This window comes from Chrysochloris asiatica, unplaced genomic scaffold (assembly GCF_000296735.1).
Source record: "Chrysochloris asiatica unplaced genomic scaffold, ChrAsi1.0 scaffold00022, whole genome shotgun sequence".
Taxonomy (NCBI): domain Eukaryota; kingdom Metazoa; phylum Chordata; class Mammalia; order Afrosoricida; family Chrysochloridae; genus Chrysochloris; species Chrysochloris asiatica.
This window is the reverse complement of record NW_006408540.1, coordinates 21471082-21479392: the sequence shown is the minus strand read 5'-3', so window position 1 is coordinate 21479392 and position 8311 is coordinate 21471082.

Sequence of the window (8311 nt, the reverse complement as noted above, 5' to 3'; positions counted from 1 at the left end):
CCTGCTCCCCTCTCCTCAGACTCTGAGCAACTTGCTAGCAAGAGCTTTCTTTATGTCTTTGCATTTCAATACCTAGCAACCTGCACAGCATACAATAGAACCACAACAAATAGTTGTGAATGAATGAATGAATAAACAAACAAAAGAATAAACCGCCTCTCAGGGGGCACAGGCTACTCAGCCCCCAAAACAAACTTGTCAGAAGAGAATAGTCTATTCAATTCACCAGTCCTTGGATATCTGGCCTGATGCCAGAGGTAACGCTTAATGCATTATTTTGTTTTGTTTATAAACCCAGATTTGGAGCTGGGAAAAATAAATCATTATTCACACTAGTGCAAAATGGTATGAAGATTATGTTTCTAAGTTGTTTTTTTTAACTGTAAGATAAATGATAAATCATAAGAGTCCATTCCCTTCAACTGTGTCCTCTTCACTTATTTTTACCTGGTATTGGCCAATGGCCTTATCCTAAAAAGCAAGAAAAGTGAAGTCTGGCTCCCTCTTGTGGCCTTCTATTTGTTAAACCAGGGCTTCTAAACGATTCTTCCTGGTTCAATTATTGCTAATCAAGCAAAACCAGAACAGACCGGAATTTTTTAAGATGTGGGTGAACTGGAATGACAACCACTGGAGTGGAAAAAATTATGGGCTGATAACCTACTAGAAATGTACTCTCCTTCTGAGAAAACAAGGGCAGCTTGTGCTTGCACAGCAACCAAATGTCTTGATTGGCACCTTGGTGCCATTTTCAAAGATGGCACCCAACCTGTCCACCTTGAATGGCACGCCACACTCCTGGCGGTCATTCAATCTCCCCAATCCTAAAAAGGCTCACTTTGCCTCTTCTGTGCCTCCCACTCCAGGTCTTTGGCCCATAATTTGTCCTGTTCGGGTTACTTACATTTTAAATATTTGAGTCTGTTTTGGTTTTGCTGTGTTGGCCATGACTGAGCTAGTTCAAACAGGTTTAAAGTCTTGCAATAAACAGAACTGCAATGAGAAGTTTTGTTGTCATGGCCATGTTTATCCACTCCACAGCATTATGCTTCCCTGAAGGGAGTTTTATTCCTTTATACTCAATGCACTTCTAACACTAGCTGAATCAACGTGATATCAGGATACTCCACCCACCAAAGGTATAGTCAGGCTGTGTTCAAGATTGAATTATATCCCCCCAAAATAGGGGGTTGTTTCAAAAAGTTTGTGAAGAAATGGAATTTTTCTATGAACTCTTTCACAAAACAGTGGTAGTAGATTTTTTATTATTGTTGTAAATGTGCATTACTTGGTATGGAGATACAGTTGTTGTTGATATGTGCCATGGAGTCGGTTCCGACTCATAGAGACCCTGTACAGGGTTTCTGAGGCTGTAAACCTTTACGGGAGCAGAAAGCCTCATCTTTCTCCTGCGGAACAGCTGGTAGTTTCGTACTGCTGACCCTGATGTTCACAGCCTGATTTGTAACCACTACACTACCAGAGATACAGAGAAGTGAGGAATAGAGGGCATTTGATGGAGCGATCTGGAGTCATTGGCTGCATTTAAGTCCACGCTGTTTGACCTCAAGCAATTGTCTCAACTCTGCTTAACAACAACCATTTTGCAATCAATGTTGTAAAATAAGCGCTGGACTGCTAACTGCAAGGTCTGCAGTTCAAGCACACCAACCACTTCTTCGAACCCCTATACACAGTCGATATGAGTCAGGACCAATTCCACAGCACTTATAAACAACAACAATTAACCTAAAGTTTGACAGTTTTAATACATCCAGAAGCACCGAGGAAGAAAGGCCTGGTGATTTGCTGCCATAAAGATTACAGACAAGAAAAATGTCTGGAGTAGTTATTGGTTCTACTCTGTAACACAACAAAGGGAACAGGAACTCTATGGATATCAGTTGTTGTTGTTGTTTTGTGCTGTGGAGTCAGTTCTGACTCATAGCGACCCCGTACAAGGTTTCCATGGATATCAGTAAGACCGTCTAATCTTTTTCTCTTTTTTTGAGTTTCAAAGTTACATCGTTTCAGTACGATGGTATTGTCACACCTAGGAGGATGGTATTGAAAGCTCTGGTAGCATAGTGGTTCCAAATCGGGCTGCTAATCTCAAGGTCAGCAGTTCAAAACTACCAGTGGCTCCATGGGAGACAGATGTGGAATTCTGCTCCTGTAAAGATATATAGCCTTGGAAACCCTATGCAGGGTTGCTATGGGTCGGAATTGACTTGGCGGCATTTAATAACAACAAAGTGTGGCACTAGACTGCAAGGTCAGTGGCTGGAACTCATCCTCTCCTAGGAAACCCTATACAGGGTCACTATGAATAGGAACCTACTGGAAGGTATTTAACAACAAGGAAAAAGCCTTTCAGTTCTCTACAGCCAAGTCCCATTTGTGAAGTTCAAGGCCCTTTATGTAAGTTGGTGTTGGTGTTAAGTGCCCTTCAGTCAGTTCCAACTCTGTATAGGGTTTCCGAGGAGCGACTGGTAAGCTTGAACCACCGACCTTGCTGTTCAAATGGAATTTGCACTCCAGTGCATTAACCCACAGCGTCACACCAGGACTCTTTAAATAACTGGATAAGACTATTGTCAACACAGAAGGAAGTCCTGCATATTTGCTTCTAGCAGCAGATGTTGCCTGAGTACACCCCCACCTCTACTAAAGGAAACTATGTCTCAAGGGCATGGGGGTGGGAGGGCATTGGTTACTTACATATCCCTGTAAACAGCTTCATCTCTATGACATCTCACCTTATTCAATATTCATAATTCAGATACCCCTTGACCGATTAGGAGACTAACAATGTTCTTCGTCCAACTAGCTTCCTTATCGGCAAAAAGCCAATAGTAATCCCAGCTTCATAAACTCACTGCTTCTACTTCTGGCTGCTGCATGCCATTGTCCTCCCCCTGACCCCTTTATCCCAACACACACATTTTCCTAGTCAGGTGGGGTTCTCCTGGCCCTTAGGAAATGGTTCCCTACCATTAATTAAATCTTTATCTACGGAAAGTCAGATACGGTTTCAGTGGTTTGTGATAGAATTCTTGTTTTCCCTGCTGAGACCTAAGAAACTCCCGGCCAGTGCCCCCATGTGCAGCCTCCACTGGTGGGCCAGTGGAGGCTCGTGGGTTGCTATGCTGCTGATCAGGTTTCAGCAAAGCTTCCAGACTAAGTAGAAAGACTTGGCTATTTAGTTCACAAAATAAGTCAATGAATACCCTGTGGATAGCAATGGCACAATCCCTGACTGATCATGGGGATGGCGCAGGATCAAGCAGTGATTTGTTTCTTGTGCTTGAGGTCACTATGAGTCAGCTAACAGCAGCCACAACAGAGAAAGTCAGAAAACTTTAACCAACAAGTGAGATCTTTAACTAAGAACCTTAGGAACATCTACCCTTTTAACAGCATCTGAAAGAGAATTTCAGATGAATGTTTCATGGATAAAGAATTATTAAAAACCAAGTTATTAATAAACTATGGATAACATTGTGAAGAATGGGCATTCCAGAACACTTAATTGTGCTCATCAGTAACCTGTACATAAACATAGAGGCAGTTGTTCCAATAGTACATGAAAACACTGACTGGTTTAAAATCAGGACAGATGTGCGTCAGGGTTGTATCCCTTCACCTAATTTATTCAATCTGTATGCTAAGCAAATAATCTGAGAAAGAACTGGGTTATTTGAAGACTGTGACATCAGGATTGGAGAAAGACACATTACCAAACGGTGACATGCAGATGATACAACCTTGCTTGCTAGAAGCAAAAGGTACTTAAAATATTTACTGATTAAGGTCAAAGACCACAACCTTTAGTATAGATTGTACCTCAGTGAAAACAAAAATTCTCACAAGTGGACCAGTAAATAACATCATGATAAATGAAGAAAAGACTGAAGTTGTCAAAGACTTCATTTTGCTTGGATCCACTATCAATACTCATGGAAGCAGCAGTCATGAAGTCAAATGATGGAGGACTTCAGGCAAGATGGTGGAATTGGCTTATATGCTATACAGACCTTCTTCAACAAAGATACAGGAGACTAAATGAAACAGACACAGAGGGCAATCCTGGAACCCTGGGCTTCAGAGGAAAGGTTAGAGGAGTGTACTGAATACCTACTAGGAGGAGAAGCTGAGTAGCATAGTGAAAGAAGGAGACTGTTTGGTGAATGGACTGCTGGCCAACTCCATTTGAACCAGTGTGAGGCGGATGCCCACTGTGCCGCCGTGGTTCCTAGATTCAGGCCAGCTCTTCTCCAGATCTCCAGAACCCACAGAACCTCCAGACTAGGATTAGACTGACAGGACCCTTCATAATCCGCTGCCCTGCCACCAGCTGCCCTCTGGTTCTGACAGACACTGAAACTAGCAACCTGGAGAACTTCCACAAACTGCTCCCAGATTGAGTGTGGTGAACATAGACAACACCTAGGCCAACAGGAACTCTGCCTCGGGCTGGGCACTCAGCCTTTACATCTCTCCTCCACCCACCTCACTAGTTCCTTAGGTAGCAGGAGCCCCCAAGAGCTTTCTATCCTTTGGGTCCAACAACTGCACTGTTTTTTTGTTTATTTTTCTTTTTATCATTTTTTGTTTGTTTGTTTGTTGTATTCTTTCTTCTTCTGCCTTTCCCATCTCTTGATTTTTATCCTTTCTCTTTCATCCTTTGGCTTTGCTTCTTTTGTTTCTCATTTCCATCCTCTTCTCCTTTTTTTTCCCCTTGATTTCTCTTTACTACACTCTAGTCTCTTTCTCTCTTCATCTTCCTTCTCTCTGCTTTTTAGTATTTTTCTCTTCCTTTCATTTTCTGTCTTGTTTTTCCCTTGTACAGCTCTATTTTCCTGTCCCTCTGTTCTCTTTTTAGTTATTATACTCTTGTTGCTGACCATTTGTTTTCTTTTTCTTTTTTCTGTTAGTATGTTTTGTTTACATTGTCATTTGCTTGTTCTGTTTTGCCTTACTGTGTGTGTTTTCCCCTCTTGCACCATCTGTTGGCAGGCAAGAACTGTGCCTGTACAGCCATACTGTCTACAGCTCTACCGGTGTGGCGCTGTGGGTTAATGCGCCAGACTGCAAAGCCGTTTGAACTGCAAAGTAGGTGGTTCAAGCTCATCAGCTGCTCCTCGGAAACCCTATACAGGGTCGTTATGGGTCAGAACCGACTTGACGGCACTTAACAATAATAACAACATACCACCTCATCAATGATAGACAGCAGCCAACACCAGACAAACCCACCCTACACTGAGCTGCATGAACAGGTGCACATATTTCAATTCTCTAATCACACCCACCAGGGGACGGTTAGTGAGAGTCTAAGAACACACCAACATAATATCATCAATTAAAAACAACTACAATGATACCACAATGTCTCAGAGACAACAGAATTTAACTCACACAAACAAGAGAGAGTGGGTTGAGCAAATGACTTAGATGTGGAGTCAGAAAATGTTTCTGAGGAAGAAAGAGTAATGGGACTACCTGAGAAAGAATTCATAAGAATGCTATTTAGGTACTTTCAGTGGATTGACAGAAAAATCAAAGAAAGCAAGGAGAACACAGAGAAAAAAAAAAAAAAAACTTTAGGAAAACACTGTAAGAACCAATAGACAAAATAAATGCAAAATTTGAAACAACACAAATCATGCAAATAGAAATCTAGATTAATACTAAAATCTCAGAAATGAGCAACATGTTGAAAGGGCTAAGAAGTAGTTATGAAATCAATGGAAGCCCGAATTAGTAATCTGGAAGATAAATCTCTCATTACTAGCAAACTAGAAGAACAATCTGAAAAAAAAAAAAGAAAGAAAGAATCGGAAGAAAGCCTGAGATTTATGTGGGACACCATGAAGAAGGAAATTTTTTGGGTAGTCAGAATTCTAGAACAGGAAGAGACAATAAAAAGCATGGAGAAAACTGTTGGAAAGTTGCTGAAAGAAAACTTCCCTAACATCATGAAAGATGACAAGATAACCATTCAAAAAGTTGAATGAACCCCAACAGGATAGACTCCAAAAGAAAACCACCAATGCATGTAATAATCAAACTTTCCAAAACCGAAGACAAAAGAAACATCCTGGGAGCAGTTCCGGACAAATGAAATGTTACCTAGAAAGGAAAATCAGTAAGACTAAACTTTGAGGATACTTAGTGGTTTAGCAGTTAAGAAGTAGTTACTGAGACTTCCAGCAAGATAGAGGACTAGAAAGACATATTACACTGACCCTCTACAACAAAGGTACTAGAGACTACATGAAAGAGACACAGATAAAAATTCTGGAACCCTGATGAACTTCAAAGGAAAGGTTAGAAACATGGATGGACTGTTTGCTGGGAGGAGAAGCTGAGCGAGAGAGGGAGACTGACTGATGAATGGGTGGCCAGATTCAACAAGACCATCTTGTAAGGAACTTTGGCAACAGAAGGTGTCTTAGCAGAGTAAATTCACACAGGTGATGGGAAAGGTATGAGTCCTTCTTTTTCTCCATAGTCTCCTGGGTACCAGAAGTATGGCCAGCTCCCACCTGAGCCTAGCCTGCTCTCTGGGTGTTCGGAGCATGTGGTTGGGAGTCATGCCAGTGTGAGGTGGGGGCCAGCTAGACCATTTTTGTCTACTGCTTTGGTGTCTGGGTTCAGGTGGGATGAGTTCTAGACCTACAGAACCTGCAGAGCCACCAAACCAGTATTTAATCAGTCATCATACCCCGAGCTGTCCTGCCCCTGTGGTCCTAATAGACACTGAAACCAGCTCCATTATGGGCCTCCATGAACTACTTCTGAATCGAGTGCCCTGAACACAGAAAACAATGAGGCCAATAGGAACTCAATTTAAGGCCAGAAACTCTGCTGCCACATCCCTCCCACACCCACCTTGTGAGCTCGTTGGTTTTCCGAAGCCAATGGAGTTTTCTCCTCTCCAGGTACAACAGCTGAAATGTTTTTTCGTTTGGGGTTTGGTTTTTACCCCTCGTAGTTTCACTGGTTTTGTTTATTCGTTCTCCTTTTTGCATTCCCTTGAACTTTACCCTTTCTAGCTTCACATTTACTTTTCCTTCTTGTCTTCTGTTTGCTATTTCCCCTCTTTTCTTCCCTCCTTCTTTTGATCCTTCTATGCTACTTTCTATTATTTATTTTCATGTCTCCTGCTTTTTCTAAGTCTTTTAAAAAATGTCTTCCTTTTATTACCTATCTTAGTTTTCTCTTCTATAGCGCCATTCCTGACCATCTTTTACCTTTATAATTATTATATTCTTTTTTTTTCAGACTGCTGCCTAACTTAATGTCTTTTTTCTCTTTAAAATGTTTTCTCTTTTCATTGTTGTTTCCTTTTTTGAAAATTCTCTTTTGTTTTCTTCATTGTAATGAATCAAAGTATATGATTTAATGAATATAAAACTGATGATTTGCTATGTAAACACTCAATTCATAATAAAAAAGTTTAAAGAAAAAAAGAGATTAAGCTCTTATTTCTCAGCAAAAACCATGCAGGCATGAAGGCAATGAAATGACATATACAAAATTTTGAAAGAAAAAAAAATTGTCAACTGAAGATCATCTACCCAGCAAAGCTGTGACTCAAATACTGTGTCAAAATTAGGAAATTTCATGAAAAACATAAATTAGAGGAATTTGTAATAACCAGATCAACTTCACAAAAAAGTGCTAAAGGGTGTTCTTTGGACTGAGAACCAACAACAGCAGACAACAATGAGATTATCATACATGACAACACCATCCAGGACTCAATCCAGATATACAAATGTCTAAAGCAAAACAAATCTACAAGATTGAAAATAGGGAACCAGAAATATAATGTATAATGAAGTCAACTACATAGCAAAAAGAGGAAACAGTGTAGATACAGAACTTCCCAATGGTCAGGAAGTCAAGTAGATTTCAAGATAAAACAGACTTTTAAATAGGGGAGAATTAATAAATTGCAGGGTAACCTCAAAGAAAATGAAACACTTTCACATCAAATTTTTAAAAAGAGGAAAATTAGAAATATCTGTTGCTGTTGTTTGGTGCCATTGAGTCGATACCAACTCATAGCCACCTTATGCACAGCAGAATGAAACACTGCTTGATCCTGGGCCACGCTTGAGACCATCAATGCTGCCACTTGGCCAATCCACCTCATTGGGGGGTCTTCCTCTTTTTCTTTGTCCACCTTACCAAACATGATATCCTTCTCCAGTGACTTATCCCTCCTGACAATATGTATGAAGTATGAGAGATGAAGTTTGGCCATTTTGGCCTCCAAGGAGCACTCTGGCTGCACTTC